Consider the following 10580-nt stretch of genomic DNA (forward strand, 5'->3'; position numbering starts at 1 on the left):
GCGTCCAGGCTCAGGTGCAGCAGCCACACTGGAGCCTCTCCTTTGGGCTGCTCCACAGTGCGCCCGCTGTGGTCCTGGTGCCGTCTCCTTGTCTCAGTCCATCTGCCAAACCTGGCTCTCCAGCTGCCCTGGTGATTTCATGAGTCCCTTACATCTTTGAAATAAATCCCTTTCCTGCCTAGAACAGCCAGCCTGTTTCTTTTGCCTCAATCCAGAGCCCTGGCTGGTAGAGTTAGAAAATCTCTCTGAACACGCGTTTCCACGTCCTGAAGCGGGCTCTCCACATGCTGTCTGGGGCAGGCCGGGAGAAGACCCTGGTGCGCAGAGCCAGGAGGGAGCGACCGCTGGGAGGAGGGAGCGACCGCTGGGAGGACGGCGGCGAGGTGCCCCTCCCTCCAGCTCCCGGATCAGTGTCACTCCCTCGTGGAGGCCCCTCCCAACCCCAACAAAATCCACTCCCCAATTTTTCCCCTTCATAACAATTTTCAAGTTTTGAATTTAATCATTCACTTGTTAAAACCCTCATTCTGTGTCCGGTCCCCACACAAGTGACACGTCTGTGATGGCAGAAATCAGGTCACACCTGTTTGCCCTGGAGTTGTTTTGGGCCACAGAGGCCTTCAACAACTGTGAATGAATGAAGGAATGAATGAATGATAATATTGTGCTACAGATTTCTTTCTTTAAAGCGTTTGCTGTCATATATTGATCTGCTTGTTGCTATTTTCCTGGTCGCACGCCCGATCTTTCCTCCTCGCCTTGAGTTGCCCCCGTTACCACCCACCATTCGTTACTGGAAAGGTAGAGTTTGTTCCGTTCCCCCGAGATCCCTCACCGCAGTTCCAGCATGTTACGTCGCCCTCTTCTGAGCTGTCTACTTCTCCCATCTTCCCCCTCCTTTGCTAAGTGGCAGGTCATGCCCTGACACATTAGTGAAGTAAGTGTGACTTCTCCTCTCTGCTCACCACTCACAGGTGGCTCACTGCCACTGCACCCTGTTTGAAACGTCCCAGGAGGGACATTTCATACTTGCAGCATCTTCAGAAGACTTTAACCCAGAGTCAGAATAAGGTGCAGGTTGCCAAAGGCACCAGCGGACAAGGCACAGAAAGGTCCCCATATGTCCCCAGGGGGACGTGCGTCCAAGTATGGAGGGACGACTTCACTGCAGGCCACCCTAGCCCTGTCGTGCTGAGCAGCGTTTGCACCCTGGGGTCAGAGCAGACACCCAGGACCGCTGAGGAGAGCTGAGCCAGCCCAGCCATGTTCTCCTCTGCCTTTGCCCCATAGAGGACCCAACCCGGCCTCTAAATAAATTTAAAGACAGTGTGTTAAGAGAGAGGCTAAATTATCAGGCATTCCTGGATGCCTCCACGTCCCGACCCAGGCCTGGTTTCACCCAGAGTCCTTGCGGCATTTGTCAGGTTTATGGACACAGCCCCGGGAGGCATGGGCGGCCTCCAGGGAGGGAAGCTGGCATCTTCACGCCCTTGTGGCTGGCTCTCCTGTGGCCTCAGTACATCTGTTCCCTAGGTTCTGGCCCTTCAGAACCCTTGGGAATCAGGTGGCAGCCTTCCCTCTGCAGGCACGTAGATACACACACACACAGATTGTTCAGCGTACCTCTTGCTACATAATAAGTCACCCAAAAACTTAGTGGATAAAACAGTAATGACATTTCATTTGCCCACGGGGATAGCTCGTCTCTACACCACCTGGCATCAGCTGGGGTCTCAAAGGCTGGGCTGGACCCCCTGAAGGCCTGCTGCCTCCCGAGAGTGGTGGTTGGTGTTGGCTGCCAGCTGCGACCCCAGTGGGAGCTGGGGCTGGGTCGCCGCACACAGCCTCCCTTGTGGCTGCTGGGCTACCCCACAGTGTGGTGGCTGGGTCTCTGGCAACACCCAACAGGACAAGGCAAAGACTGTGTCCTGTGTCACCTTGTATGACCCAGCCTGGGAAATCAAAGAGTGTCGCTTCCACCCTGGCCACAGGCCCACATCCATGGAGAGCCACATCTGCGTCGTAATCTGGGGAGTACATGTGAGGGGGCATATATCAAGAACATACCACCGGCCACACAGGTTGTCACCCGAGGCCAGGAAGAGCATGTAGAGGCTGGGAGGCAGCAGTGGGGGCACTGTTGGAACTGGGCAGACGTGCTTCTTGTCATATAGTTTGCATTTGGCCACTTGACCACAGGTATACTTTTCAGTTGTATTATATAAAAGTCTTAAGCTCTGTATTAGTTGTCTATTGCTGCATAACAAATTACACCCAAACCTAGCAACTTCAAACAGTGCACCCTTATCATCGCATGGCTCCCGTGGGTCGGGAATCCAGACACAGCTCAGCTGGGCACCTCAAGGTCTCTCACAGGCTGCAGTCAAGGGCAGCAGCATCTCAAGGCTGGACAGCAGAGGAGGCTTCCCAGCTCACTCACCCGGCTTGATCCTCGCTGGCTGTTGAGCCGAGGCCCTCTGTTTCTTGCTGGCTGCTGGACAGAGGTCACCCTCGGCTCCTTCCCACGCCGACATCTCTAATGCGGCCACTGGCTTCATTGAAGTGCCAAGGCCTAGAAGGCGACAGGGGGAGAATACCAGGCTGACCGCAAGTATGACACAGTCGTTTCTCTGTGTTTGAGGGGTTAGAGCTGAGTCACTGAGTCCAGCGCACTCACCAGTGGACAATGGGTGGAGGTGACCACTAGGAGGCGGGACGTTGGGGAACTTGTCAGTCACTGTTGACCACCAGGCCGCAGAAAGCTTCTCCCCATCCCTGCCAGGGGTCCTCACCCTTACTTCTCTTGATGATGAAGTCAATGTGAATGACTGGTACGTGCTCTTCACACGCTCTTTAAATTCAATTGTGATGATGGCCAATATATGGGACGCAGAAAATAGTGTGAAATTTTCCAAAATTTAGTGTGTGGAGCTCCTTAAAAACCATATATACTCTCATTACCCTCATTTCAGTTGTATTTTAAACCTAATGTGTTTCTATTAAATACTTCAAATTTTTCCAAGCATTTTAAGAGGTCCACAGGACAGAAATGGTATATGAAACTGGCTCATGACTGTAAGGTTTCAAAAACTTTAGAAGTAGCTACTGACGTGACTGCATTGGATGGATTTCCTAGACCATCCCACCTTTTTGTGAAATCAGCCGCGCTCCTTGCACGCTCAGTCCTCATCCTCTGTCGGGTGACTCTGGGAGCCTCTCTTACGTGACTTTTGTTCTCCAAAAGGCAAAACCAGCACTTTCAGCAGAGTTTATAGCCCAGAGCTTTCACAAATGGGCCTGTCCCACCCCTTGGTTCCCTCCCATGGGTGTGGGTGAGGGGTGTGAGCCGGGGTCCCCTACCACAGTCTCTGCCGGGGCCTGGGAACAGGAAGTGGTGTTCGGGTCACGGGATGAGCCTGCGGTGGCCAGCAGCCCCTGGAGCTCCCTCTCCGAGGCGCGGACTCCTTCCTGCTGCCCTCGCCGCGTCTTTCCGCTTTGCTTGCCTGCTTTCACCTCCCAGGGCAGGCCGAGTCATATTATCTCCAAAGGGTGGGCTTCTTTCCATCTCACCCTTCCGGTCTTCTCCTCGGGCATTTTCTCGGTTCATGTCAAAGCCCCCAGCCCTTCTCTCCCACCCTTGGCTGGACGTTCTTATTACTGCGCTTACATCATCCTTTTGTGATTTTCAAAGCTCTTCCGATTAAAAGAAAACACCTGGTAACTGTGAGCTCCCACTTCCTCTGGCCTTCTCCAGCCTGTTAGCATCATATTGGGGAGAAATCCCAGTTGTTTTACTCAGAGCCTTTGTTTTCTTTTATTTTTTTCAACTTTTTATGCTTAAAATTCATTACAGATTTACAGGAAGTTTCAAAAGTAGTGCAGAGAGGCCCCCATAGCCTTCTTCTCAGTTTCCCCTGACACACCTTCCACGTGAGCGCCAACCAGACAGCTGACACTGTCACACAGTGTGAGTGAGCGCCGCCTTCTTACCACACGTGTGGATTCGGTGACAACCCCACCGTCAAGGTTCAGAACTATTCCATCGCCGCAAAGGCGTCCCTTGTGCCACAGCCCTTTTGGTCACACCACCCCTCCCCAACACCCAGCCCTGCCAGGGGAGAATCTGGGTTCAATTTCCATAATTTTGTCATTCCAAGGATGTTTTATAGATGGAGTCAGACATTGTGTAACCTTTTGAGATAGGCCCATGTCACTCACCAGCGGCCTTCAGCTCAGTCAGAGTTGTCAGGAGCACCAGGCGTCCTTCCCAGCACTGCTGCCTCCTATTTCACACCACGAAGGTACGACAATTCGTTTAACTATCGACCTACTGAGGGACATTTTGGTCGTCTCCAGTTTTTGGCTACCACAAATAAAGCTGCTATGAACATTCATGTACACGTTTTTGTGTAAATATAAATTTTTATTTATTTGGGATAAATGTCCAAAATGATCACTGGGTATGTTATGTGTAGTCTTTTAAGAAACTGTCACATTATTTTCCAGAGTGGCTGAACCATTTTAAATTTCTACCAGCAATTATGAGAGATCAAATTTCTCCACTTCCTCATCAGCATTTGGTATTGTCATTATTTTATTTCAGCTGTTCCAATGGTAGAACATAGATAAGACCTTGGATCTCACCGTGGTGTGGTCTTAATTTGCATTTCCCTGGCGGCTGATGATGCCGAACATGTTTTCCTGCACTTGTTTGCCATCCTTACATCCTCTTCAGTGAAACGTCTCTTCATGCCCGTGGCTCATTTTCTAATTGGATTGTTCGGTTTTTGAGAATTCTTTAAGTCGTTTGTCAGATATGTAGTTTGCAAATGATTTTTCTCAGTCTATAGCTTGTCTTTTCATCCCCCTTAACATGATTTGTCACAGAGCAAAAGTTGTTAAATTTGATACAGTCTGAGGTATCGATTTTTTTCTTTTATGAATCGTGCTTTTGGCATCATGTCCAAGAACTCCTCCCCAGGGCCAAAGTCTCGAGGATTTTCTATTACGTCATCTTCTTCTACAAGTTCTATAGTTTTACAGTTTACTTTTAATTCTATGATCCATTTAGAGCTAATTTTGGCATAGAGTTCATGTTTTTCCCCTATGGGTATCCCATTTCTCTAGCACCATTTATTGAAAATATTATCCCTGTTCCGCTGCATACCTTGTGCACCTTTGTTGAAGATCAATTTGTTGGACTTGCCTGCAGCTGTTTCTGGGTCATCTGGTCTGCTCCTTTGAGCTGCCTGTATCCCTCCACCAACACCACGTTGTCTGGACGACTGCAGCATAAGAAATCTTAAAATCAAGTAGAATGATTCTTCCTTCCTAATTCTCCTTTTTTAAAATTACTTTGCCTATTCTAGTTTCTTTCCCTTTTCCATATAAATTTTAGAATACTCATCTATATTTACAAAAAAAATCTTCCTGGGATTTTGATATGAATTGTGTTAAATCCACATATCATTTTGGATGGAATTGACATTCTAACCATGTTGAATTTTCCGGTCAATGGGAATGGTATGTCTCTCCATTTACTTATATCTTCTTTGATTTCTTTCTTCAGTATTTTATAATTTTTGGTATACAAGTCCTGTACATGTTTCGTTATACCTCAGTATTTCATTTTCTTAAGCAGTTGTAAAAGGTAAAGCTATCTCTTCTTTCACTCAGATATGGATAATTTGTGTACTCTCTGTTTTTTCTTTGTCAATCTTGCTAGAGTATGATAATTTTATTAAACTTTTCAAAGAACCAACTTTTTGTCCCTTTGATTTTCCAAGTTTTTTCTGTTTTCTACTCTTATCTTATTTCCTCTTTTTTTCTCTTTTTTTTTTTTTTTTTTGACAAAGATTAGCCCTGAGCTAACTGCTGTCAATCTCCCTCTTTTTTCCTGAGGAAGACTGGCCCTGAGCTAACATTGTTCCCATCTTCCTCTACTTTATATGTGGGACGCCTACCGTAGCATGGCTTGCCGATCGGTGCCATGTCTGCACCCAGGATCCAAACTGGCAAAGCCCGGGCCACCAAAACAGTACGTGCACACTTAACCGCTGTGCCATAGGGCCAACCCCTATCATTTCTTTCTTTACACTTGATTTGGGTTTATTTTGCTCTTTTTTTCTAGTTCTGTAAGTTTTCTATTTTCGTGGGAACTTGGAGAATTCAATTGAGACATTTCGTTTTTTCTACATTTAGTGCTAGGTTTTCCTCTCGGCACTGTTTTAGCTTTGTCTCATGAATTTTGATATGTTGTACTTTTATTTCACTCAGTTCAGTGTATTTTTTTATTTGCCTTTGATCTATGGTTTATTCAAACTGCTAAGAACAGATACGACACTTGATCTTAGCCAAAAGGCCAAGAAGCGAGCCACAGTTTATTGAGAAGTATGTTGCTTAGCTCCAAGTATTTAGATATTTTCCTGATATCTTTCTGTTACTTATTTCTAGTTTGATTCCCATGTGGTCAGATAACATACTCTACATGATTACAATTCTTTGAAATTTCTTAAGGTTTGTTGTTTGGCCCAGAATATGGTCTATTCTGTAAATGTCCCATGAGCACTTGAAGAGAATGTGTTTTCTGCTCTTACTGGATGAAATATTCTATAAATGTCAATTAGATGCTATTGGTTGATGGCGCTGCTGAAGCCTTCTATGTACTTACTGATTTTCTGTCTACACAGCCTATCAATTGTTGAGAGACGAATGTCGAAGTCTCCAACTATAATTGAAAATTTGCCTATTTCTCTTCTCAAAGCTATAATGTTTGCTTCACATATGTTTTAGCTCTGCTGTTTGATGCATACACATTCAGAATTGCTACATCTTCTTGATAGGTCGACCTTCTTATCATTATGTGATGTCTCTCTGTCTCTGATAATTTTCTTTGCTCTGCAGTTGACTTTATCTGATATTAAAATAGTCATTCATACTTTCTTTTGATCAACGCTTGCATGGTATATCTTTTTCCATTTTTTTACTTTCAACCTATGTCACTGTATTTGAAGTGAGTTTCTTATAGACAGCATATATTTGGGTCATATTTAATTCTGCTCTGCCAATCTCTGTCTCTTAATTGGTGTATTTAAACCATTTACATCTAATGTAGTTGTTCTATGTTAGGGCTTAAGTCTGGCATTTTAATTCTTGTTTTTTGTTTCTTTCCTTCTTTATTTCTCTTTCCTTTATTCTGTTTTCTCGTGGACTACTTGTACCATCTTTAGAATTTCATCTTAATATCTCTGTGCAGTGTTTTGAGTGTATATTTGGTTAGATATTTTAGTGGTTACCCACTAAAGTACTAAATTATATTTACTAATTAAATTATTAAATACATAACTATGTATTTAGTTAAATTACACATACATGACTTACCACAGTCTACTATTGTCAATATTTTACCAATTCAGATTAAATGTAGAAACTTTACTTCTACTTAAATCCCTTTACCTTCTCCTATTTGTAATATAACTGTCTTAAATATTTCCTCTACATACTTTGAGAATTACATTAGATACATTAGATAGTATTAGAATTTCGCTTCAATCGTCAAACATAATTTGGAAACTGAAAAGTGAATAAAAGTCTATTGTATTTACCTGTACTTTTGCTCTTTTAATTGCTTTTTCTTTCATCCTGATGTTCCAGATTCTTTGTTCTATCATTTGATTTCTGTTTAGAGAACTCCTTTCAGCCATTCCTTTGGGGTAGGTTTGCTGGTGACAGATTCTCTTAGCCTTTCCTCATCTGAGAACGTCTTGATTTCTCCTTCATTCCTGCAGGTCATTTTCACAGATTTTGGGGTTGGCAGTTCTTTTCTTTCAGCACTTAAAAGATGTCTTTTTGCTTCCTTCTGGTGTCTGGTTTCTGATGAGAAACCTGCTATCATTCTTACAAATAAAGTGTCATTTCTCCCTTGCTGCTTTAAAGCTTTTTCTTCATCTTTAGTTTCAATAGTTTGATTATAACGTATCTTGGCATGAATTTAATTGGGTTTATCCTTCTATTAGTTGGGGTTCTACAGGGAAATAGAACCAATGGTATATATAGAGATCTATGGAAAGAGATTTATTCTGAGAGATTGGTTCATGCAATTATAGAAGCTAAGAGTCCCATAATCTGACATCTGCAAGCCAGAGGCCCAGAAAAACTAGTGGTATAACCCATTCAAGTCCAAACCCGAAGGCCTGAGAACCAGGGGAAGCAATGCTGTAAGTGCCATGAGTCAGAAGGTCCAAGAACCAGGGGTGCCAACGTCTGAAGGCGAGTGAGACTGATATGTCCCAGCTCAAGGAGACGGCAAATTTGCCCTCCTCCCACCTTTTGTTCTCCTCAGGCCCTCAGCAGTCTGGAAGATGCCCCTGCATTGGTGAGGGAGATCCCTTTTACTCAGTCTATTGATGCAAATGCTAATCTCTTCCAGAAGCACCCTCACAGACACCCAGAAATAATGTTTTACCAGGTATTTGGACATCTCTCAGCCCTGTCAAGTTGACACATAAAATTAGCCACCAGAATCCTGTTTGAGGTTTCCTCAATTTTTTGAACCTCTAGGTTTACGTCTTTTGCAAATTTGGGAAGTTTTCAGTTGTTATGTCTTCAAACACTTTTCAGCCCTGCTGTATTTCTCCTTTCCTTCTGGAACTCTGATGATACAAACATTAGATCATTTGCTCAAGTCTAACGTGTCCCTGATTGTTCATTTTCTTCTTCAGTCGATTTTTTCTCTGTTGTTCAGGTTGGGCAATTTCTATCATTCCATCTTTAAGTTCGCCAATTCTTTCCTTTGTAGATTCTGTTCTGGTGTTGAGCTCATCCACTGAGTCTCTTGTTTCGGCTGTTGTATTTTTCAGTTTTAAAATGTCCGTGTGGTTCTTTGTGTCTACTCTTTCTTTGCTGACACTTTCTATTTTCCATTTGTTTCAAGCATGTTTGTAATTACTTGTAAAGGATTTTATGACGGCTGCTTTAAAAATCATTGTCCAATAATTCCAACATTGGTGTCATCTCAGGGTTGGCATCTGTTGACTGGCTTCTCTCGTTCAAACTGAGACATTTCTGACTCTTGGTATGCAGAGGATTTTTTCATTATATCCTGGCCACTGGGTACTTGCCTTGAGACTCTGGCAGTTGTTAAACTCTGCTAAAACAGGCCTCCTCTGACATTGTGCCGGTGCTAGAATGGGAGTGCTACCTCATTTCCAGCAGGTGGAGATGGGAGTCCAGGTCCCCCGCCTCCAGTGACACCTCGGGTTGGGGAGAGGAGGGTGGGCGTCTTGTGGCCGCCGTGTCAGAGGCGGAGGCTGCCCACACAGTCTCTGCTGGGGGGCCAGGGCAGGCAGTTCTTCTGTGTGTTTTGCTGAGGTAAAGGGTTGTTGGCTGAAAGTTTTCTGTCTTGCCAGGCTGCTCCTTCTGGTTCTTCAGCTGGAGAAAGTACACTGTTCTTGGAGCTTCTTTCTGTCTGCGCCCATTGGTGCTTTTGGGGTTGCTGGCTTCTCCAGCACTCGCTCCCCAGCCTAGGACATGTGAAGAGGAAAGGAGACCCAGAGACTCACTACCATGTCTGCCTTCTTCTCAGCACCTCTCAGAGCCTTCTTACGTTTATTTTACATATAATATCCAAGATTTTTCACTGCGCTTAGCAAGAGGAATAGGGAAAAGTACACCTGTTGTCCCGGCACCAGAAATGTCACAGCCTTTGTTTTGAAAGGTGCCTCGTGTGGGTGACACGTCCTCAAGCCCTGCCTGAGCTGCCTCCATCAGCACCCCACAAGCCACCCCCTGGCTGACTCCTGTCGGTCACTCCCATGGACTGAATTCCTTAAGGACATCACTGTCTTCTTCAGCTTAGAGTCTTCAGGGCCCAGGTACACGTTAACAGAACTGGGTCACAGCATCTTTGGCCACCAGGTTTGTTTATAAAAACCCCGTCCTTCGTCTCCTTTCTGATTGGGGTGTGTGTGAGGCAAGAAATGATTCCCTTCTTCAAGGGCTCATTCTGGAGAAGCACAATGCCTGGGGTCATGGCGCTCAGACTCCAGCTGGATAAGACCCCCTGGAGAACTCATTTCCATGTGAACTCCTAAGGCGACTCGTAGAGGTTCTTATTCCATAACTTTGCTTTTTAACCAGCACCCCAGGAGACTTTTGAGAAACCCAGATCTAAGAGGTCCCCTGAGTGTAAAGGATATTAGCACATTTCACAGATGAGAAATGGCGTCTCTACATGCTAGTGAGCACGCTGGAGCCCAGCACAGTCCCTGGACTTGGCGAAGGGACTCAGTTATTAGAATAGCTGTTGAAGGAACTTACAAGCCATGTCCTGCTTCTACTATTACATATATCAAATAACCTTGCACTGGCAGCAAGTTACACCCACCAAAAGCAGAAGGCAGAGAGGTTAAATAATTTGGCCAAAGTCACTCAGATTAGAACGTCATACAGCATCCAATGCTGCTTTCTAATCCCATACACCAGCAGAACTGCCACCCCCTCCCAACCAAGAGTGATTTTGGGTCATTGTAACAAAGAGATCCAGGCACACTGCGCAGACAGAAGCATATAAGAAAATAAGT

The 10580-nt window shown here is 45.1% G+C and overlaps 1 pseudogene; it reads right to left on the reverse strand.

The window, feature by feature from the left end:
* Positions 1 to 6250: 6250 nt before the first annotated feature.
* Positions 6251 to 6373, reverse strand: LOC124238752 (uncharacterized; annotated as a pseudogene).
* Between the last annotated feature and the right edge of the window lie 4207 nt (positions 6374 to 10580).

The sequence above is a fragment of the Equus quagga genome, chromosome 4 (genome assembly GCF_021613505.1).
Source record: "Equus quagga isolate Etosha38 chromosome 4, UCLA_HA_Equagga_1.0, whole genome shotgun sequence".
In the NCBI taxonomy this organism is placed as follows: domain Eukaryota; kingdom Metazoa; phylum Chordata; class Mammalia; order Perissodactyla; family Equidae; genus Equus; species Equus quagga.